General features: G+C 38.3%; 1 non-coding gene across 1 annotated transcript; it reads right to left on the bottom strand.

Moving 5' to 3' along the window:
* Positions 1-24,372: 24,372 nt before the first annotated feature.
* Positions 24,373-24,479, bottom strand: LOC131234203 (small nucleolar RNA R71). Its single transcript, XR_009165610.1, has one exon. It is a non-coding gene; the product is annotated as a small nucleolar RNA R71 (small nucleolar RNA).
* Positions 24,480-25,535: the final 1,056 nt, after the last annotated feature.

Here is a 25,535-nt window from a genome sequence, read left to right as displayed (position 1 = left end):
ATTAAAAAGTTCGGATTTGAGAGTGGAAAAATTTTTGATACCCCAATGAGTACTACTTTAAAACTCTCAAAGACTCTACAAGTAAGAGTGTGGATCCTAAGTTATATCGTAGTATGATAAGAAGTTTACTTTATTTAACTACGAGCCGACCTGATATTGCATTTAGCGTAGGAATTTGCGTGAAATATCAATCTGACCCTAAAGAGTCATATTTAATTGCTGTTAAGCATATTTTGCAATATGTCGCTAGTTCAGCGGATCTTGCTCTCTAGTATCCATATGATACTAGTGTGCAATTAGCTGGTTATACGGATGCTGATTGGGCTGGTAACATTAATGACCAAAAAACAACCAGTGGTGATTATTTTTATGTAGGGAACTGTTTAGTTTCTTGGAAAAGTAAGAAATAAAGTTCCATATCTCTGTCAACTACCGAGGCTAAATACATTGCGGTTGGTAATGCATGTACTCAGCTTGTATGGATGAAACGAATGTTAAGCGATTATGGAATTGCATAAGATTCTATGGTTTTATATTGTGATAATTCTAGTGCAATTAATATATCTAAAAATCCAATCCGACATTCACGAACCAAGCACATTGACATTAGATATCACTACATTCGTGAATTAGTGGAAGAAAAGACAATTTCTTTGGAATATATTCCGACCGAGACTCAACTTGCTGACATATTCATAAAATCGCTTGATAAAAGCAGGTTTGCTAAATTGAAATTTGATTTTGGTATGTGCAATTTGAATTGATTATTCATGCATTTCCGTATCATAATGTGTGTATTTGTTATTTTAAACGTTTAAAATTTCAAATTTTATGATACTTGCATATTTTGGGTTGTGCACGACCAGTTGAGTACATACTCGACCAGTCATAGCACGACCGGTTGAGCATGTACTCGACCAGCCATGTAGCATGGGTTTGGTGCTTTATTTGGGAGAAAGAACGCTTTTTCCTCATTTTGGGTGTCTTGTCCAACGGCTCCTTGGTCTCCTATTTCTTCAAGGTTAGTGTATGGTTTTCATTTTCCTTGTAGAATCAAGTTCTTTGCACTCCCTTTTCATCATTGGTGTGGTTTATTTCTTGATTCATAGTAGTTTTTGGAGTTTTCTTCCCAAAAATCTGATCTTTTGAAAACCCACTCTACCTCTCTTGCAATTTCTTTGTTTCTTGATATCTTTGGTGCATATGGATGGTAGAGCCAAGAAGAAAGGATCTCGTGGTCCTTCTACTTCTCGATCAACTCCTATAACAGTGCGCCACCTTCGGTCACCCGAAGATAATCCCTCTTATATACGGGATATTAGGTTACGCAATGTGATAGTTGAATGACCTATTAATGTTGATCATCTAGCTCTGTTTGATATCCTTCCTCTCCTTTAGTCTGTAGGATGGGATAACATGCTACATTGGGGTGGGCCAGCATACCACTCCATTGCGCAAGCTATATATGCTTGTATTACTGATTTTTCTACTGAAAATCTGACATTCACTATCTCGACCAGAGAAGGTCCAATTGATGTGGACCGTCACCTTATCTCTGGATTAATGGATTTACCTATCAATGATGACGGTATTCCCATTAGAACTTTAGTAGCAAAACCATCTGAAACTAAGAAGCGAATGCTTACTAGAGAGTTATGCAATATAGATGTGGAATGGAATACTGCTGAAAATGTGCTTGCTTAAAAGTATTTGTTACCCAGATATAGAGTCCTTCACAGGATATTCATTTTAAATGTTTATCTTCGTTCTGGTTATAAAATTGAACTCACTATGTTTATGGTCTGTATTCTTCATTCCATCATCTTTGGTACATCTATATGTCTTCCTTCTTTGATTTGTCATTGTATGATTCAATTCTGTCTCTATCCAGGACACAGTGACATTCCCTTCGCGTATCTTATGACCATGTTGGCCACACATAGTTTAGTGGCTATGCCTGTAGGAGAAGCTCCCATTCATCACCTGCCATTCAACAACTCCAATATTAACAAAATGAATTTGAAGTTGGCCCCTGGTCAAGTCAATGTGGGTGTTGGTGGAGCTGATGCCGTAAATGAAGAAGAATGTGATTTGCCTCCAGATGACATTAATATAGATAATATTTTTAATGAGATCGAATCCGATTCAGCTTATGATCCTGATTATCAGTCATCTGACTTTGATGCACGGTTGTGCTCACTTGAGGAAAAGGTAGAAAACATGAATGTGTCCCATGACTTGTAATTCAAATATATGTGCAAATATCTTAGGTGCCTTAACAAGGGACTTCATCAACTTAATCCTACTATACCTACTCCTTCTTGATTAGTTTTTGAATATTTGGTTTGTAATAACTTTTAAGATACTTGGATTTCTTTTGTTTTCTGAGTTGAACATGGTTGGTCATGCTTGCACAATGCTTGTTTATGGATTTAGTATCTTGTCTATCTTGTTTATTTATTCCTCATTACTCTTCTTATTCTTCCTTATTTATCTACTTCCTCTATCATTTATTGGTTCCTTCCTTTGTCATGTTGTGACAAAAAGGGAGAGAATTTTATCATGCTTATGATATGTGGCATGTGGTTGAGGATTATTGATTTTGGATGGATTGTGTGGAAAGGTACCCGTCCAATTTTTTGTATGGGGGAGTAAGTAAGGGGGAGTATTTTTGGGGGAGTACATGCGAATTATTTTAACCTGTTTATAACTGATGCATGATCCTTTAACCAGGTTGTAACTAGTTTATATTGATAATTGATGCATGATTCTTTATTGTGCATATTATGCTTATTTTAAACGAAGTGTGTTTTGTCACAAGTTTGACAAAGGGGGAGATTATAAGTGCTATGTTTTCTAGCTCTTATTATTGTCAAATTTTGTAGTGCTAAAACCTCTTGGAATCGGTGTCTTGTGTAGCTCATCTGCAAGTTCAAGACATTGCATCTCATGTACAAGGTCAAAGGTCTTTACCTCAAGAACTTCAAATGTAAGATCAAGAGATATACAAGTTCAAGTATATAGTTCACTCCTTCAAACTTCAAAGTTCAAGGTTTCAAAGCTTTATCTAAAGGTAAGACAATAGTTTTCACTTTGGTACTCAAAACTCAAGTAGGAATACAAGACAAGTACTTCAATTTCAAGCTTCAAAAGGTCTCAAGATCAAGCTTCATTGTATGTCAAGATCTTAAGCCTCGTGAACTTCAATGAATAACTATTAACTAAAGCAAAAGAAGATTCAATGTTCATATATCACTTATAAGGTATGAATGACCTTAGATTGACCATAGGATAGGTCATTTTGAATAGATAGTTTAATTGGGTCATTTTATAAGTGTATAGTCTGTTTTTTTACTAGTCTTAGACTAAGTTTGGCTAGTCTTAAAACTGGCTCGACTAGTCCAAGAAATCCTCGACTAGTCCTAAGGTTGTTACTTATTTTCAGGATTTTTTGTTATTGCCTCGACTAGTCCTGGATACTGCTCGACCAGTTGTGTGAATAGTGCTCAACCAGTGCTGCAGGCTCAACTCAAAGTCTAGCAACTAATTTGAGTTCCACACGACCAGTCGTGGACAGGACTCGATCGATCATGGAGGCTACTCAACCGGTTGAGCAGGTCCTTCGACCAATCGTGGAACGGTTTGATCTTATCGCGCCCAAATTTTTAAAATTTTTTTGGTCCTTTGATCAGTCGAACCGACCTCAGGACTAGTCGAAGATGCGATTTCTGCACTTATAAATAGAGCACAAATTTTAAAGTTTGATATCCAATTCAAGCAAAATCAATCCGTCACTCTGAGAGATAAGTTAGTGATATTCTTAAGCTATTTAGTACTCATTTAATATTCTTTTTAATTAGCTTTCTTTGCATTTGATTTTGAGTTTCTACATTCCAATCTTATTTAAAAGTGGGATTGAAGTTTTCCCATTTCTTGGAATCAAAATCAAATCAAGCTAGCCCAAGGTGATTTAATATAAAATCAATTTAGAACTTAGAATCATTTCATAAGTGAGTGTGAACATTGAACTTCTACGTTGAACTTCTACTCCAAATTGGTTCTTTCGGGCTACATTAAAAGGAGAATATCCACATAAGTATTTTACTGTTTTGTAAATTCATTCTTTTGGTTTCATTTAGATTGTGCCACAAAAATCTTTCTTTTAGTTTGTCTGAGGTGATCCAGAAAACTTAGGGTGTGGGGTTTTTGAATTGTGTAAGCCCACTTGAAAGACACAATTGTGAGGGTGTGAACCTTGAAAAACCTATTTCATAGTGAACATTAATATCCACTATGTGAGGATATTAGGAGTGGAGTAGTTGTGTGGCTGTTTTTCTAAACAGTTGGATTACACACAAGCGAACCACTATAATTTCTAGCCTTGTGGTGATTAATTGAATATTTCATTTTGTAGATGTTGTAATTTCCCTTTATGCATTTGTGGAGAATGTTGTAATTTCTTTTATGCAAGTATGAGAATGTTGTAATCACTTAGTTATTTCCTTTGCTATTTATTTCTTTATTTCTCTGTATCGGTTTGAGATTTTGATACACAGACCGTTCTAGGAATCAGGTTGTCCTACCATAAGCCATTAGTTTTTGGTGTAAGGTTGTCCTTAGAACAACATCTGTATCAACCTCTTAATACTTATACACTTGAGATTGTTTTATATTTTTGCATTGTGGATTGTTTAAGTGCTATCTTTATTTATATTTGTTTAAATTCTGCATTTAATTTTTAATTTGGCATAGTCCTATTCACCCCCCCCCCCCACCCCCCTCTAGGACTCTTAGCTCGGCCTTTTCATCCTTGAGACTCTCCAATTTTTGCCTGTTCAAATGAATACAGGAGGGGTATTTATAGACCTCCCACACGTGTGGAGGTCATTTATCTGAAGGTGGGAATACACAACCCTCTTGAAGGTGGGAACGTACAACATTCCTATGAAGGTGGGAGTGTACAACATTCCTATAAAGATGGGACTATACAACCTTTCTCCATATAAAGTGGCATATAAAGCCTCTCTTTAGGACAAGGCTTCCCCAAGAAGTGGCGCACAAAGCCTCCTCTTTGGAGAAGGCTTCCACAAGAAGTGGCGCACAAGGCCTCCTCTTTGGACAAAAGCCCACTCAAAGTGGTGCACAATGCATGTCCTTGGGACAAGAGAGCATACAAAGTGGCGCGCGACTCCTTCTCTTAGGATAAGAGAGCACAAAGCTCCTTGAGAAGTGGCACAGGAGGCTTCCTCTTCAGACAAGTGAGCACAAAGCTCCTTCAGAAGTGGCGTGTAACTCCCTCTCTTAGGACAAGAGAGCACAAAGTTCCTTGAGAAGTGGTGCAGGAGGCTTCCTCTTCAGACAAGTGAGAACAAAGCTCCTTCAAAAGTGGGGCCCAACTCCCTCTCTTAGGACATGAGAGCACAAAGCTCCTTGAGAAGTGGTGTAGGAGGCTTCCTCTTCAGATAAGTGAGCACAAAGCTCCTTTAGAAGTGGCGTGCAACTCCCTCTCTTAGGACAAGAGAGCATAAAGCTCCTTGAGAAGTGGAGCAACTCCTTTCTCTCCACTAAAAGTGGTGCAACACACTTGGCCTCCACTAAAAGTGGCGTAATGTTAAGGGTTAAATATTGCATATTAGACCCCAGTTATTACTTGGTTTTATGAACAAAATAATGCTTAATGTTCTATTTTAATCATGTTTGTGTTGCAAGGTGAATTTAGGAGCTTGGATTGAAAAGGGTGCTAAAAGCATGGATTTGATGTTTGAGAATCACCAAGGCTAAGGACGGATCTTAGGAGACCGAGATTGAAGAATTCACATGCCAAAGATCCAAGAAAACCAAGTGATTGAAGATAAAGAAGCCTGAAAATCATCCTGAATGCAAGATCATAGGGTTCCCACCATCCATTTGGCATGAAACATTATATCGGCTTGAGGATCATAAAGTAACCGTACACGTAAAATTTCAGCCCTCGGATCATTGTAGAAGTAGTTCAACGGAAAGATCAGCCATAAATCACTGATTTGGGGTCCACCTGATCTTTGGATAGACCTCAACCTTGGAAGCAACCCCATTAAACAAATAAGAAAGTGAAAGGACAGAATGGATTTCTCAAAACAGCAAGGTGGACCCCACTTCACGTCGTCGATGTACATAGCAGGAATACGCCCGCTATGCACCAGACCAACAAAGGAGGTCAAACACCGTTTGATCCGCGGTAATTCAAAAAAACCAAAATCCCGCCCCTGTAATGAGAAAACATGGACTTGCGGCGAATTCTGGTGGGCCACCATCATCATCTAAGATGATGATCCGAACCGTTCATTGCATTCTGGAGGTCAAACCGACTGTACCCTGATCTGTGGCTCGATTTCCTTAAATGTTGCATGTACATGAAGGTTCAAACGTAGGACGGATGATGAGAATAGAAATTTCATGGGCCACACCGAATCTGATCTAAAACCATCCATCTTCAATTGGTTTTTCGAGGAGAATTCAATGGACGGACTGAATTTTTCCACCATCTCCCATCATGGGCCCACCAACCATCATTGCGCAAGAATTGCGCAGGTCGTGCAAACGTGATTCGCAGACACTGCATGAGCTACTGCGAGCTGTTGTGCGATCAAGGTCCGGATCGGGGCCATGATCCAGAACATCCAAATGTTAGGAGCATGTGATTCGACCACCTCCATGATGACAGAATTGATTAGAAGCAAAATAATGGGGTTCATGTGGTCTCCAATCAGCAACGTGTAAAAACAGGGTGTTGTCCAATACTCTGTTGAAAATGTAAGCTGCCTTGCGCAAGAACCCTCTAGAACATCTGTTTTCTATAAATTCTCCCCATCTGACCGCAAGGGGGGAATGGAAGTGAGCAAAGGAGAGAGAGAGAGAGAGAGAGAGAGAGAGAGAGAGAGAGAGAGAGAGAGAGAGAGAGAGAGAACGTGGAGAAGCCATTGGCTGATTTTTTCTTCTTCCCTTTTCTTGGTTTCTGTTTATGATTCTTTTAAGAGATTTTTAGTTTAATCATGTCTGTGATTGGCTAAACCTCTTAGCTAGGGCTAAGAGGTGATACTTGTAGCATGATGGGTGGTTTTCTATTGCTTTGATTCATGTTGATTGAACTCTCTTTGATTTAAGTTTGATTATAAGAAATACTTTTAGTTTTTAATGGTTTGTTATGACTTAAATTACAATAGATCTGCAATAACTTTGAGTATGCTCTGTTCATATATTGAGAGTGTGAAATTAGGAAATCCCGTTGTCCACCATCATCCGATGGGCATGGTTGGGTGATGGAATCCTTCTAATCTTCATTATTCTCTTAGATTGGTTGTGAATTGGTAAAATTTTGTTGTTTGCTTTATCTTATGGGCATGGTTTTGTGATGGAATCACTTCTAGTTCTCATACCTCTCATCCATTGAGAACTAGATCGAAGGAAGTTCAGATTTGATTTTTAATGAGATATATTCCATTTGGATGAAGATGGGACTCTGATTCCAGTTGTGTTCGTGAATCAAGCATAGATTGCCTTGATCTCTACAAGTGGATCCTTGGAAACCCTAGTTTCCCACCTTTGAATTTTACAGGTTTTTGTTACATAGTTTACAATTATTCTCTTAAATTCTCCAGATTTAGATTACTTCTTCTTCTAGTTCTAGTTCTAGTTACTTTCAGAATACGTACAAGGTTCAGTCCCTGTGGATTTGACCTCGGTCTTACCAAGATTATTACTACATCGCGACCCTACACTTAGGGTTGCGAACAAGTTTTTGGTGCCGTTGCCGGGGATCAATAGTTCCATTTTTTTGAGATTGACTAGTTTTAGAATTATGTTAAGATTAGGGTTTTCTAATTTTAAGATTAGGTTTTTCTGTTTGATTTTTAGAAACTAACCTAACTTTCCTATTTTGTAGGATTCTGATATAGACTTTCTAAATTAGTAATCTCTTCTAAAATTTTCTAATTTTATATTTTTAGGATTAGGGTTTATTTTCTGTTTTTAGGAACTTTCTAATTTTAGAATTCCTATTTTAGAAACTGACTTGTTTTGTTTTGTTTATAGGATTTTAATTAAGAACGTCTAATCTGGTAACTTCTCTCAAACTTTCAGAGTTGTGACATTCAGGTATCCCATGGTGCGACATGAGAGAAGCAAAGAGAGGAAATGTCATGCCCCAAACTTGAAAACCGGGCTCACAAAATTTCCGATCACCGAATCCGGTGCCGACAGCCTCCGTAACACCCCATTCTCAGCTCCCAGCGCCCATACGCCAAATTCCGATCCTGGGATCCTAAAAGAAGGATTTTCCAATGTACATTTATCTCATAAGAAGCATAACCACAAGTTTACCCAAATCACAAAGGCAACATCATCATCACATATCCACTAATATAAACAGTTAAATACAATGTTGAAAGGGAAATACATATATCGAAAATCAAAGCTCCAGAAGACCGTTGCACTCTCTAAGCTCAACGCTACTGCAACCTAACGTCACCTGCATGCATCTATCGTACATAAGCTTATAGAAAGCTTAGAGGGTAGTGTAAGCGTGTGCGATGCATGTGCCAAGCATATAAATATCAGAGTAAGCAGAAATACTGGCAATCCATAAATCGTACAATATCAGAGTAAAGTGAAAATATGCTAGTAAGTCCATAAATATCATCAGCCTTAACTAGGATATATGATGCAAAAACATAATAAGCCAATATCATATAGTGAGGAAGCATTGTAAATCAGCTATGTAATGCAAAGACATAATAAGCTAAATATCATATACTGAGGATACAATGCAATATGCAAATCCTGATGAGTCCACAAATACCGTCAGGATCTCTAGGCCATATAAATGCAGAAACATAGCAACTCAAAATGTCATATGCCGCAGATGCAGTACGCGGTGTGAATGTAATGACCAAGCTAGAGTGTGAAGTCAGGATGATAGTACGTAGATCGTAAGCTATGTGGTCCATCAAAAATGACTTCTATCTAAACCATTCTCATACCTAAATTTGGATAGATAGACTCAATGTGGTAGACTCCTAATCTCAGGTTGGTCGCTCGCCCCAACCAAAATCCTGGCTATTGTGAAGGTACACATATCAATTAGTTGCATACCATAAGCCCAAGTGCATAGTGAATGAATGAATGAATGAGTAAAATGCTGAGTATGCAACTCCTGCTCAATAAGTCCTCATATCAGTATTGTACATCTTTGGGATCATCACCGGGGTCTAGTACACTCTACACGCGATCGCCGCCCACTGGACATGTAACCATGCAAGTGGAAGAGACCTCACTATCCACCTGACCAGTAGTCAGTTAATATCTACCCGGCACGTTGATATCGGACCTATTTACGAGCTGGTCAAACTTAGTCTAGCTATTCCCCCTACCCTCGGGTGGGTAAGGCCACACCCACTTCCAACTGACCATGACATAGTGGGAGATAGGGCTTACTAGTTTTCGACACTTGGGTGCTCATGTATCTACTCGATATAGACGTTGGAGCATCTCCTGGCCACAGAGGTTTAGGGACTTTCACCCAGGGACATCTATGACACCCCATGTAGAAAAAGATTTTTGGTGTCCCATCTAGCCATCCACAATATGCCTGTGGAGGCTATGACCCTGATATCGCTGGGGCGTACAATAATCATATCCCAAAATGTGAGATGCATGAGTTACACAGTCCAATCATACATCAATCCTGCGCATACTGCGTGCTCATGTGGGACAACTCCGCCCATTAGGGAGTCCCATAAACAACCTGCCCTATGACATATGCAATGGTCAACCACATCTCATAAGAAACATATAGATGATGCGTATGGACATGTATCATGATGCTATGCTGTCACATACTCATATTCGGTATCGATAACTGGCACCGATAATCGGCCTCGATAAATAGCATCGGCCTTGATAATCGGCCTCGACAATCGGCACCGATACAACACCAATAATCGACATCGATGAGAATAGGCCTAACAAGGCCTAAGGAAAGGTCACAATGTGGACATTTAACCATCATTACCCATCTATGTGGACATTTAACCAACATTACTCTTAAGGAGTGGCCTTCATAGGGCCAAACATATAGTGGGGCCCATGGCCTCACATAAGGGCCTCATATACTACATAATGGGCCTCACATAAGAGCCCAATATACATCATAATGGGCCATGTTACATGGGCCTTATATATGTCACGTGGGCCGCATCACATGGGCCTAATATACATCATAATGGCCACTCACACGGGCTTAATATACATCATAATGGCCGCTCACACAAACCTAATATACATCACAATGGGCCCCATCACCTGACCCTTAAATGCATCACAATGGCCTAATCACTTGGGCCCAATAAACATCACATTGGGCCTCACTCATGGCCACATAAACCTCACATCGGGCCTCATATACATTCAGCAGGCCACATCAATGGACCGCACCAATGGGCCTCATATACATCAAGTGGGCCACATCAATGGGCTGCACCAATGGGCTCATATACATCAAGTGGGCCACATCAATGGATCATATATACATCGAGTGGGCCTCATATACATCACATTTGGGCCACGCCAATCAACAAGTGGACCTGAAAATTGGTGGACGGTAAGGATAAAGCACACATATCATGGAGGGCCTTGAAATAATCTGGAAATAGGGTGGACGGTGTGGATCCAACACTACATCATGTGGGTCTCGCTGTCCACGTGTGGACAGCATGGATAGACACACCATGCATCAGGCCCCACCGTCCCAAACCTCTGGACGACAGGGATGAAATGCGTATATAATGGTGGTCCCCACCGTCCAGAGATGGATGGTGGATATAACACGTACATCAAAGGTGGTTCCCACCGTCAATGGATGGTGTGGATAAACACATACCTCCAATTAGACCCATAGAACTTGCTGATGTCATTTACAGCAGCCATATGGCTGGGCTGCTGGCCCACCAACAGATGGACAGTTTGGATTTATCACATACCACATGATCAGACCACCAGAACTAGCTGACGTTAATACTTCAGCTATAAAGCTGGGGCGCACAAATGGACGATGTTAATGAAACATTGATGGATGGCATAGATCTAAAGCACATACATGCCAGGGTGGGGTCCACATAGATGAACGGTAGGATGAAGCTCATACAACATGTGGGACCCACAAAACTTGCTGACGTCGGGAATTTGCTAACGTGCAGTACAACAGCTATGTGGCTGCATAAGGTACTCCAGCTAATCACACCCACCGTCCATGGATTGTACGGTGAGGATGCAACACCTCAATGCAAGGTGGGCCCCACACGCTACCATGGTGGGGTCCAAGTCCAATATCTGGACAGCATGGATAGAACATCCACATCATGGTGGATCCCACCGTCCTTGCTAGATGGTGAGGATGCCACACATGCGGCTACATAGCTGGTGTGCGGTAGCTAGCCAATCCACTTCCATTCAAAGCAGGCCTCACATGTGGGATGGGTCCCTACCGTCCAAGCAATGGACAGTGTGGATAGAAGACATATATGGTGGGCCCCGGAACATGCTGACGTACATCATAGCAAGTGGGCCTCACCATTTAGACGGTATAAATGAACCACATACATCATGTCAGACCCACAGAAGTGACGTCATTGCAGCAGCTAATAGCTGCGTGTGGTAGACTGGCCAATCCGCTCCTCATCAGGTGGGTCCCACGTGGGGCTCACCATAACGTTATACATATAATATATAAATATTATTATTATTTTATTTAAAGAACCCTAGCGTCCAGGCCCTGGACGGCCTAGATATAAAGCACATACATTACTGTAGTTGCACTATCCAGAGATGGACGGTGTTAATACAACTCATACGTCGTGGTGGGGCCACACGTCCCACGTGTGGACGGTGGGATTACAACACATCATCAAGGTGGGGTCCACGTGGTGGCCCACCAGCTTTGGATTTAAGCCGATATTTGTGTTTTCTCTTCGGCCAGGTCTGTCCCATGGTGGACAACAAGGTGGGTTACACCAATGAGACGTCCAGAAAAATTTTGGACAGTCAGGATTTTGATCAAATTAGGTGGGCCACACACATGCAACATTATCATCATAAAAAAATGAAAGAGAGGGAGAGAGAGAGAGAGAGAGAGGGAGGGAAAGAAACAATGGAGATGGGAGGAGCTCCGCAACTATGAGCTCCTCCATGTACATGCATCAAGATGGGTCCCATCACAAGTGGGCCATAATGAAAATCAACAGTTGTATATCCTAAATCACCCACCAATTCCGCTTCTTTTAGGCTCCATGGACTCCTTAGCTCCTAAGCTTGCTCTTTAATGGAGGAAGATGAAGATTGGATTCTGGAGATTGGGCTAGGGAAGTGGACCACACCTAGTTCCTTTCTCTCCTTGGAAGGCTTGGACGGTTGGCTCTCTTTGGGAGTTGCTTGGAATGAGAGAGAAATGAGAGAGAGAGAGAGAGGGGTGATGTAAGGAGAGAGGGATGGGTGTGTAAAAAGAGGGATGGGTTGGGTTGAATTATGGGTGAGAGAGGGATGGGTAGAGAGAGAGAGAGAGTTGACTTTGGGTAAGGTGGTGTAAGAGAGAGATGGGTTGGGTTGCTTGTACTTGATTGATTGATTGATGGATTGATGTGATGTTTGGTAGAGATTCTCTAAGAATTTACAATACGTGACGTTTTCCTCAAAATAAACGTGGGCCCATATCTTCTAGCCTGGGTATTGGATTGGTGCGTGAGACATGGCGTTGGAACCGTGGTGATGGCGTAGTCACAAGGGTACAAGTGTTAGGTGGAGTCGACTTAGATATTTAGGATGCGACTTAGGATAGCGCGCAAACATCGATTACACGTCGGGGGTTGCTGCAATTCGACTGGGAGGACCTCGAGAGTCTATGGAATGGTACGGTCTAGGATATAAGCCTTACATTGGGAGTGTTTCATGCCTAAGTAGGTCTGTGACAACACTCGATGTCTTTTAAGTGAAGGAGGATTGGTTGAGGGGTTATCTATCCATTACAGGATTAGATACCACTCGAGATCCTTAGAGTTAATTGAAGTGATGACTGCAAATCAACTGGTTAATCAACCGGGAAGACAACCTCAACTGAGGGTTGAGGAAGTTTAGGATGAGAATCAGGTGCATCAAGTGAAAAGGCCTAGCTATATGTCCTAGAGGCGGGGTGAATAGGACAATGCCAAATAAAACTTATAACAGTGGAATTAAAAAGAATATGATAGCCAAAGTAAATCACAATGCAAAAAAGTAAAATAACCTCAAAATTCAGATCTTGAGAGGTTGATACAAATGTTGTTCTAAGGACAACCTTACACCAAAAACCAGAGTTTATGGTAGGACAACCTTATTTCTAGAAAGATCTTTGTATCAAATCTCAAACCAAAGAGGAATACAGAAATAAATACAAACTGAATCGAAATAAATTGTAATCACAAATGTATTGTTCTAGGGACAGCCATACACCATAAAAATGGCAGGGCAACCTTGCTGGAACAACTTTTAAAGGAAATAGAATATCAAGCTGATAAAGGAATAGCAGAAAATAAATTCTAAACTATTACAAAATTCTCATAATGCTTGAATTAAATGATTACAATATTCACCACCATACATACATCCCACAAAAGAATAATTAAAGATCAGAAGTATAAATCATTCAACCACAACACAAGGGATTATAGTGGTTCGCCTGTGTGTTCACCAACTGTTAAACAACAGCCACACAAAATGCTACTCCACTCCTAATATCCTCACACAGGGGATATTAGCGTTCACTAACAAAATAGGTTTTCCCAGGTTCACCCAAAACCTTTACAATTGTGTCTTTGTCTGTGGGCTTACACAATTAAAAAAACCCTACTTCTGAGTTTTCCTGGCTCTCCTCAAATAACCAATACAACAAGATTTTTCTGGCAAATCTTGAAAGAAACCAAAACAGAAAGGAATTTACAATTAAATGTAAAATACCTGATTATCTCCTTCGTTGTAGCAGCCCGGTAGAACCAAATCAAAGTAGATGATTGAATGTCCAAGTTCAATGTCCAGTACTCGATTTCAATGGTTCTAATTCTAATAGATTTTAAATTAAACCAAATAGGGCTTTCCTTAATTGATTTTGATTCCAAAGAAAGGGAATAACAATTCCTCTTATCAAATTAGATTGGAATAGCAGAAACAAAATCAATTAAATAAAGCTAAGGAAAGAGAATATTAAATAAGCACACTTAGCTTAGATGGAGCACAAAATTATCTCTCAGAAGTTCGACGAAGATTGGCTTGAATGGATTAATTAATTCGATGATTTCTTCTGAGATTCGTGCACTATTTATAGGTGAGCAGATCGCGTCTTTGACTGGTCTAGGGAGCTCTTCGACTAGTCGAAGCAATAACAGATATTTGAAAAATCAGGCGAGATAAGCTTTGACCGTTCTACGACTGGTCGTAGGTCTCCTTCGACTGGTTGTAGGTCACCTACGACTGGTCGAAGGTTTCCTTCGACTGGTCGAAGAACCTAAAAACCTCGCTGGATTTTGAGTTGAAGTTTTTCGACTGGTCGAAGATGCAGTCGACACTGTTCCTACGACTGGTCGAACAGATTCCTGGACTAGTCGAAGCCTAACAGATTTTATCCAAAATTTGTAACAAAGTCACGACTGATCGAGGAATTTCTTAGACTAGTCGAAGCAACTCTAAGACTAGTCGAAGCAGGCCTAGGACTAGTCGAAGAACAGACCAAACTCATGTAAAATAAACATTCGATTTATGTATCCGAAATGACCTACTTCTAAGGTCAACCTATGGTCAGTCAAACCTCAACCATGAAGTAAGGACATTGAAACATTAGGAACTAGTGACCTTGAAGTATGAGCCTTGAAGTCTTGATGTAGATCAATCTTGAAATCTTGATGTAGCTCAATCTTGAAAGGGTCTTGAGTTCTTTACAAACTGCCTTGTACTCTTCTTGAAGTCTTGCAGCTTGAGTCTTGTTTTGTGAGCTTTGCTTGTTTATGAATGTTGATCCTTGAGAGAGCTTCACTTATGCAAGTTATATATAACAGTGATTTTGGCACCACAAATTTGACAACAGACAGGGATATAAACTATAGCACTTACAATCTCCCCCTTTGTCAAATTAGTGACAAAACACATAACCAAGATAAACATAAAGTAAAACAATTGGTTAATACCTGCAAATCAATATTCAATATTCAACTTTCAACATTCAACCAGTTCCATTCAACATGCTCAAACATACTCCCCCACTCCCCCTGAGTAACATAATCAATGCTAATCCTCTCACAATCACATCGTTAAGAACAAACCATTCTCCCCCTTTTTGTCACAATATGACAAAGGAAACAACAATAAAGGAGAACTAAATAAAGGGATGTAAGAGAGTAAACATGAGGAGTTATGAGAGTATAGCAAAACAGTGATAGAGATACTTAGCATATCATCACATAGAATAAATATCCAGCATAAAACATAGATAGTATCCAACTCAAAATCAGTCAACTAAGTGCTAAGTTATAAAGTTATTACAGACCAGAAGTCTCATATAAACTACTCAGAACCAGAACTAGATGACGGAGCAGGAATAGAGGGATCAAGTTGGTGCATGTCTTTGTTCAATCGCCTAAGATATTTACGCATGTACTTGAATTGTAAATCATGAGCAACAGACATGTTTCCCATCTTTACATTTATATTCTCAACTTTCTCCTCTAATGCACTCAGACGAGCATCAACATCAGATGGTACAAAATCTGGATCATTTGTTGAGTCAGAATCCAGTTCCTCAAAAATGTCATCCATATTAATGTCATCACCAGCTTCTTCATGACCACCAACACCACCACCACCTTGTTCAGGAAGTAGATCCAACTTCATCTTATTGATATTAGTGTTGTTGAAGATCAGATGATGGATAGGTGCCTCATAAACCGGCATATCAACTAACATATGAGTAGCCAATACAGTCATGAAATAGGCAAAAGGAATGTCACTATGACCAGGATGGAGTCTAAACTGAAGAATGAAATGACAGATTAAGGATGGTAAACAAATCTGAGTACCATTGGAAATAGCATGGATAACACGAACCATAAACGAAGTCAAGTCAAATTTATTACCCGAACGAGGATACAGATTAGACACAAAGATTTTGTGGAGAATTCTGTATTTGGGTATCAAATACCTTGCGGGAAGCGCATTCCCTTTTTGAGTCCATTGGACATCCATGTTGCACAAGTCTCTAGTGAGCATGCGTTTTTTAGACATTGAGGGTTTATTAGTTAAATTATGAATAGGAATACCCTCATCATTCACAGGAATGTCCATAAGGGCTGAAATTAAATGACGATCAACGTCAAAAGGCCCTTCTCTAGTAGATATTATAAAAGTTAAATTATCCTGTGAAAAAGCACTAATACATGTAAACATGGATTGGGCAATGGACCGGTATGCAGGCCCACCCCAATGTAATAAGTTAACCCAACCTATAGCTTCAAGCATAGGAAGGATGTCAAAAGGTGCAATATGATTAACATCAACAGGATGTTCAACAATAACATTACGTAATCTAATGTCCCTAACATATGATGGATCATCATTGGGAACAAGAAGATGACGCTTAGAGATAACGGTCGATCTGGAGGAAGAAGAAGGACCACGGGAAGTAGTTTTTGTACTTCTAGAAGCCATTTGCAACAAGGATATCAAGGAAATAAGAAGTTGCAAAGGATTGAGAAGTGGGTTTACTCAAAACAGAATTTTCAAAATCCCAACTCCAAATCTCAATAAAATTTAAAATAGAAAGCTTAAAGCTTGAAAAGAAAAATAATCTAGACACAAATCTGCAAGAAAAACGGGATTTGGAACACTAACCTTGAAGAACATGAAAGTTGGGTTCGACAAGTCGAAGCATGGCTCCAAGGAGAAGAAAATGAAAATGAGGAAGAAAGTAAAAATCTCCAAATTTAAGTGAATCCCGAGTTCTACGACTGGTCGTGGGTATCTACGACCGGTCGTAGGTCGACAGGTCGAGTATACTCACGACAGGTCGAAGAAAGCCCAAAAATTTATATTTCTTGCAAATTATACAAAAATTGGAATTCAATCTAGCAAATACATACACTATAATACAAGTAGGCATAAATAATCATTTTAAAATGCACATGCCAAGATCAAATTTCATCTTTAAGAACCTGCTTTTATCGAGAGATTTTGTGAAAATGTCTGCTCGTTGATCTTCTGTAGGAATATATTCTAAAGATATAACTTTTTCTTCTACTAATTCCCTTATATAATGAAATCTAATGTCAATGTGCTTAGTACGAGAATGCTGAATAGGATTTTTTGAAATATTTATTGCATTGGAATTATCACAATGTAATAACATAGAATCCTGTTTAATTCCATAATCACTTAGCATTCGTTGCATCCAAACAAGCTGTGTACATGCATTACCAGCTGTGATATACTCAGCTTCAGCTGTTGAAAGTGATATAGAATTTTGTTTCTTACTAAACCAGGAAACTAGACAATTTTCAATGTAAAAACAACCACCACTGGTTGATTTTCTATCATCTAAATTACCAGCCCAGTCAACATCCGAGTACCCAGCTAATTGAACATTGGTTTCATGAGGATACCAGAGACCGAGATTTACAGTACTTGCGACATATCTAATAATTCACTTGATAGCAATTAAGTGAGATTCTTTTGGATCAGATTGATATCTTATACAAATACCAACACTTAGAGAAATATCAGGTCTACTAGCAGTTAAATATAACAAACTACCAATCATACTCCGATAAAGTTTTGAGTCAACATTTTTACCATTAGAGTCTTTTGAGAGTTTCAGGGTAGTACTCATAGGAGTATCGAAATTCTTGCCATTCTCAAATTCAAATCTCTTGATTAGATTCAAAGGATACTTAGATTGAGAAATGAATATTCCTTCAGGTTGTTGCTTTACTTGCAATCCAAGGAAATAAGTCAATTCCCCAACCATGCTCATTTCGAACTGTGATTTCATCAAATCTGCAAACTCAGTAGTCAAGTCAGTACAAGTTGATCCATAAATGATATCATCAACATAAATCTGCACCATTAAGATATGATCATTATGTTTTTTAACAAACAGAGTTTTATCAACAGATCCCATTTGAAAATTATGACTTAAAAGAAATTTCGTTAGTTTCTCATACCATGCCCTAGGTGCTTGTTTTAATCCATAAAGTGCCTTTTTAAGCCGATATACATAATCAGTATTTTTGGAATCTTCAAAACTCATTGGCTGTTCAACATAGACTTCTTCATATAAATCGTCATTTAAAAAAGCACTTTTCACATCCATCTGATAGATCTTTATCTTTCTAAAACATGCAATGGATATAAATAGTCTAATAGATTCAAGACGTGCTACTGGTGCAAAAGTTTCATCGAAATCAATCCCTTCATTTTGAGTATAACCTTGTACCACTAGTCTAGCCTTGTTTCTAATTATATTTCCACACTCGTTAGACTTATTTTTGAAAATCCATTTTGTTCCAATGATGTGTTTATCTTTAGGTCTTGATACGAGATACCAAACATCATTTCTTACGAATTGGTTGAGCTCTTCTTGCATCGCAACAATCCAGTTCTCATCAGCAAGAGCTTCTTTTACGTTAGATGGTTCTATTTGGGATGTAAAACATACATAATTACATATATCCTCAAGTTGTCTAAGGGTATGAACACCGGTGAGAGGGTTTCTAAGAATTTGTGTGGTTGGATGATCTTTAACAGTCTTCAACTCAGAATCAGTCTGATTCGATGAAGTATCGGGTTTATCAATGATTAGTACTTCATCATTATCTGAATTAGAAATTGGCATGTTTAAGTGATCATCAATGACAACATCAATGGATTCTTGAATCACACCAGTCCTTTTGTTCAAAACCCTATAAGCTCGACTGTTTAAGGAATATCCTAAAAAAATGCCTTCATCACTCTTCGTATCGAATTTTCCCAAATTTTCACGATCACGTAAAATATAGCACTTCGACTGATCGAAAGTATTTAACAGTAGGCTTTTTATTGAACCACAATTCGTAAGCCGTTTTATTATTATCTTTGCTAGTGTAGACTCGGTTAATAATATAGTAAGCTGTGTTGACTGCTTCAGTCCAAAGATTTTTAGAGAGCTTCATGCTATTCAACATGACATTAGCCATTTCTTGAAGCACCCTATTCTTTCTTTCTACAATTCCATTTTGTTGTGGAGTTTTGGGAGCAAAGAATTCATGTAATATTCCTTGGTCGGTACAGAACTTCTCAAAATTGCTATTCTCAAATTCAGATCCATGATCACTACGAATTTTACTGATTTGAGAAGATTTTTCAGTTTGAATCCTTTTGAGAACTTTTCTTACTTCTTCAAGGATTTCAGATTTATCCCTTAAGAAGACTACCCAAGTGAATCTGGTAAAGTCATTAACTATTGCCAGGATATACTTTTTCCCACCACGACTTTTTGTTCTGGTAGGTCCTATCAGATCCATGTGGAGAAGTTCGAGTGGTCTTGATGTGATATTTGAATTCACCTTTTTGTGTGAGTTCCTTGTTTGTTTGCCTATCTGGCACTCACCACATATTTTATCTAATTTCTGAAGTTTGAGTAAACCTCTTATAAGTTCTCGTTTGCTCAATCTATATAAATTTCGATAATGTACATGTCCAAGACGTTTGTGCCATTAATCAGTCTCGTTTGTACGGACCATGTAACATGTTTGATTAGATGAGCTGGATTCGCTAATAATATAGCAATTTTTAGACGTTCTACGTCCAGTTAATATTACAGAACCCTTATTGTTTAGTATCTCACAGCTTTGATTAGAAAACCGAACATTATGGTTATTATCACATATTTGAGATATATTAAGCAAGTTATGTTTTAAGCCTTCAACTTATAAAACATTTTTAAACACAGGAAGATTAAAAAGTTGAACCGTACCGTGGCCTATAATCTTGCAGTTGCTACCATCACCAAATGTGACTGAACCATCAATCATATCTTTTAGATCCGTGAATAAAGCTTTGTCACCTTTCATATGCCTGGAGCATCCACTGTCTAGGTACCACTTTGAATGACTTGTTGCTTTGAAAGCAGTGTGAGCAACTAAGCAGGTAACTTTAGGAACCCATTTCATAACTGTTTTGGGTTTAGGAACATAGTTGGTCTTCTTTTTTGTATATTTGTAGGAATGACCTATAGAGTTAGATTTTAAGAGCTCCTTGAGTAAATCAACTATCTTTTCAGCTAGTGGATTTCGTTTCGGATTAAAGTTGACATGGCTACTTCTAGGTTTTTGAAAAGTTTTTGAATTTCTAGAAAAATCTTGATAAGTACTTTTCCCTTTTGAGTTTGAGGACTCTCCTTTAACAAATATAGGAGGAGTATACTTTTGTTTAGGAGGTAAATTTTTATCATAGCCCAACCCGGATCGATCGCCACATTTTCTTGATCCGGATAAAAGTTTCTCTAACTTTGGATCACCTTAGGCATATTTCCATGTGTCCTTTAGACTCAGAAGAGAAGTTACTTCAGTTTTAAGTTTCTCAATTTCAGATTTTAAATTAAGAATTAGGGAGTTTTTGAATTCCAAATCGCATTTTGATTTTTCAAAACAATCTGAAATTTGTGATTTTTCTAAGACAAGTGATTCAAAACAAATTTTGAGTTTAGAAAACTTTTCTTTTTGAAGTTTAAGTTTGACAGCAATTTTACAACTTTCCTTATATAGGGCATTGTAAGCGTCTTGAAGATCATCTTCATTTTCACATTCACTACTCAGATTTTCTTCACTTGTTGAGTCATTATCTGAAAATGTGAGTTTGGCTAGAGTCATAAGAGCTTTAACCTCATTGCCCGACTCAGTTTCAGAATCTTCTGATTCAGAAGAACCTTCAGAATCAGATGATTTATCCCATGTAGCCAACATACCCTTCTTCTTGGGTTTGTCCCTTTTAGGACATCTATTTGCTAAGTGCCCATATTCTTGACAGTTGTAACATTGACTATCTTTCAAAGATTTTTGAGATTTGGGTCTAAACTTCTTTTTATCATTTGATTTTTGAAAATCAACCCTTTTCTTGCTTTTGAAAATCTTGTAAAATTTCTTAGCTAAAAGAGCCATATCATCTTCTGAATCAAAATTTTCTTCTGAATTACATTTAGAAGATTTTAGTGCGATAGATTTACCTTTAGGAGCTTTAAAGTTTAACTCGTAGGTTTGTAGAGAACCAACTAGTTCTTCTACCCTCATATTATCCGTATCACGAAGTTCCTGGATCGCGGTTACTTTAAAATTGAACCGTTCAGGAAGTGAGCGTAATATTTTTGCACACACTTTACTTTCTGGGATTTTATCGCCAAGACCCCACATTGAGTTTACAATGTCATTTAATCTAGTGTAAAAGTCCATAAACATTTCATTTTCCTCCATATGAATTTCTTCAAATCTGGTTGTGAGGAGTTGGACTTTAGATTTTTTGACAATTGTAGTACCCTCGTGTGTCATTTCTAATATATCCCAAGCTTGCTTTGCAGTAACACAGGAAATGATTCTATTGAACTCATCCGGTGATAGTGCGCAAGTAATTGCATTTAGTGCTTTAGCATTTGCACTACTCTCACTTTTCTGAAGAGTGGTCCATTGGTAATATGGTGTGTCTTTCATAGATTTTGAACCATCAACCCCAGTAACTTCCATGATAGGAGGTTTCCATTCAGTCACTGTGACTTGCCACACATTTTCATCCATTGATTTGAGGAAGATCCATATTCTTTCTTTCCAATAGGCATAGTTAGAGCCATCAAAGGGTGGAGGCCTTGTGACTAAAAGGCTATCAAAATTTGACATCTTAAATAGCTTAAATCGTTAGCTCAGGAATTAAATCCAAGAATTAAAAAAGAGCTATTAGGCTCTGATACCACTTGAAAAGGCCTAGCTATATGTCCTAGAGGTGGGGTGAATAGGACAATGCCAAATAAAACTTATAACAGCGGAATTAAAAAGAATATGATAGCCAAAGTAAATCACAATGCAAGAAAGTAAAATAACCTCAAAATTCAGATCTTGAGAGGTTGATACAAATGTTGTTCTAAGGACAACCTTACACCAAAAACCAGAGTTTATGGTAGGACAACCTTATTTCTAGAAAGATCTTTGTATCAAATCTCAAACCAAAGAGGAATACAGAAATAAATACAAACTGAATTGAAATAAATTGTAATCACAAATGTATTGTTCTAGGGACAGCCATACACCATAAAAATGGCAGGGCAACCTTGCTGGAACAACTTTTAAAGGAAATAGAATATCAAGCTGATAAAGGAATAACAGAAAATAAATTCTAAACTATTACAAAATTCTCACAATGCTTGAATTAATTGATTACAACATTCACCACCATACATACATCCCATAAAAGAATAATTAAAGATTAGAAGTATAAATCATTCAACCACAACATAAGGGATTATAGTGGTTCACCTATGTGTTCACCAACTGTTAAACAATAGCCACACAAAATGCTACTCCACTCCTAATATCCTCACACAGGGGATATTAGCGTTCACTAACAAAATAGGTTTTCCTAGGTTCACCCAAAACCTTTACAATTGTGTCTTTGTCTGTGGGCTTACACAATTAAAAAAAAACCCTACTTCTGAGTTTTCCTGGCTCTCCTCAGATAACCAATACAATAAGATTTTTCGGGCAAATCTTGAAAGAAACCAAAACAGAAAGGAATTTACAATTAAATGTAAAATACCTGATTATCTCCTTCGTTGTAGCAGCCCGGTAGAACCAAATCAAAGTAGATGATTGAATGTCCAAGTTCAATGTCCAGTACTCGATTTCAATGGTTCTAATTCTAATAGATTTTAAATTAAACCAAATAGGGCTTGCCTTAATTGATTTTGATTCCAAAGAAAGGGAATAACAATTCCTCTTATCAAATTAGATTGGAATAGCAGAAATAAAATCAATTAAATAAAGCTAAGGAAAGAGAATATTAAATAAGCACACTTAGCTTAGATGGAGCACAGAATTATCTCTCAGAAGTTCGACGAAGATTGGCTTGAATGGATTAATTAATTCGATGATTTCTTCTGAGATTCGTGCACTATTTATAGGTGAGCAGTTCGCGTCTTCGACTGGTCTAGGGAGCTCTTCGACTAGTCGAAGCAATAACAGATATTTGAAAAATCAGGCGCGATAAGCTTTGACCGTTCTACGACTAGTCATAGGTCACCTACGACTGGTCGAAGGTTTCCTTCGACTGGTCGAAGAACCTAAAAACCTCGCTGGATTTTGAGTCGAAGTTTTTTGACTGGTCGAAGATGCAGTCGACACTGTTCCTACGACTGGTCGAATAGATTCCTGGACTAGTCGAAGCCTAACAGATTTTATCTGAAATTTGTAACAAAGTCACGACTGATCGAGGAATTTCTTAGACTGGTCGAAGCAACTCTAAGACTAGTCGAAGAAGGCCTAGGCTAGTCGAAGAACAGACCAAACTCATGTAAAATAAACATTCAATTTATGTATCCAAAATGACCTACTTCTAAGGTCAACCTATGGTCAGTCAAACCTCAACCATGAAGTAAGGACATTGAAACATTAGGAACTAGTGACCTTGAAGTATGAGCCTTGAAGTCTTAATGTAGATCAATCTTGAAATCTTGATGTAGATCAATCTTGAAAGGGTCTTGAGTTCTTTATAAACTGCCTTGTACTCTTCTTGAAGTCTTGCAACTTGAGTCTTGTCTTGTGAGCTTTGCTTGTTTATGAATGTTGATCCTTGAGAGAGCTTCACTTATGCAAGTTATATATAACAGTGATTTTGGCACCACAAATTTGACAACAGACAGGGATATAAACTATAGCACTTACATCAAGCACCCCCACTTCATATTTTGTGAGATTATTTACAATCGGTGGGGGTGAGCACGCCCTCATGCATGGTTTTTCTAGAAAATACAGGGCACATGGATATTAAGCCAGGGGTGATCCAACTCCTTCCAAAATTCCATAGACTTGAATATGAAAGTTTTTATTTACACTTGAAAGAATTTGATGAGAACATAACCACTTTATATTTTCTAAATGTGTCTGAGGGCACATCAGGCTAAAACTCTTTCCCTTTTCTTTGAAAGAGAAAGCTAAGACATGGTTGCATTCATTATGTCCTAGATCTATTGGCACATGGAATGATATGATAAGGAAGTTCATAAAGAAATTTTTTCCACATCATAAAATGAACACCCTTAGAAAATCAATCATGAACTTCACCCAAAAGGAGGATGAAACATTCTTCCAATGTTGGGAGTGGTTCAAGGTTCTTGTCAGTTCATGCCTACAACACGGTTTTGAAATGTAGCACATTACACACTTTTCTATGATGGACTGACATCTTCCATGCGCCAATTGGTTAAGACAATGTACAATGGAGAATTCATGAATAAAAATATCGATGATGTGTGGGATTACTTGGATAGACTTGCTGAAAATGCACAATCATGGGACACTTACCCAAAATCAAGCACCACTTCTAAGCCCACTCAATTAAAGGAAATGTGAGGATTATACCTTCTGAAAGAGGATGATGATATCAATGCTAAAGTGACTAATCTCATAAGGAAATTCGAGGCTATGGAACTAAAGAAGGATAAGGTTAAGGAAACTATTTGTAGTATTTGTGATTGCAATGTTCACACAACTGAGAAGTGTCCAACAATACCTGCTTTTCGAGAGGTGCTGAATGAGGAATCTAATACTGTGGACAATTACCAAAGACCTTTCAATGGACCTACCCCCAATACATACAATCCTAGTTAGAGAAATTATCCAAACTTCAGTTGGAGGAATGGACAAACTGCTACCCCTCAAGGTTTCTTTAATCAAATTCTAAATCAAGTGAAACCTTAAGAAGAACTGGTTCAAAATTTCACACAAACTCAACAGCTTACTCAAGCAATGCGAGAATTTATGAAATACATACAAAAGATGGATTCACGTGTTACGGTTATAAAAAGAGGGATGTTTCCTGCTCAACCTCTTCCCAATCATAAACTGCAATACAAGATAAGTGATTCAAGCTCTTCAAATCAGATGGAGCAAGCTAAATCTATCACCACTCTTAGGAGTGGGAAGACCATTGACAAAACCATTCCAGTTAGGGTTGAAAAGCCCAATGATCCGGAAGAGGATAACAATGATAGACCTAGCATTGCTCCATAAGAATTAGAACAGGAACTTCAAGGCAAGCCGGTTGCCCCATTCCCCCAACAGTTAGTTGCACCAAAACCTCTCTCTAACTCTCAGGATATTCTAGAGGTGTTGAAATAAGTAAAGGTCAATATTCCTCCACTTGATGTTGTAAAACAAATACCTTCTTCATATGCCAAATTTCTGAAAGACTTGTGT

The sequence above is a fragment of the Magnolia sinica genome, chromosome 18, assembly GCF_029962835.1.
Source record: "Magnolia sinica isolate HGM2019 chromosome 18, MsV1, whole genome shotgun sequence".
Classification (NCBI taxonomy): Eukaryota; Viridiplantae; Streptophyta; class Magnoliopsida; order Magnoliales; family Magnoliaceae; genus Magnolia; species Magnolia sinica.
Note: the sequence above shows the minus strand (reverse complement) of the source record. Positions and strands in the feature narration are given on the sequence as shown.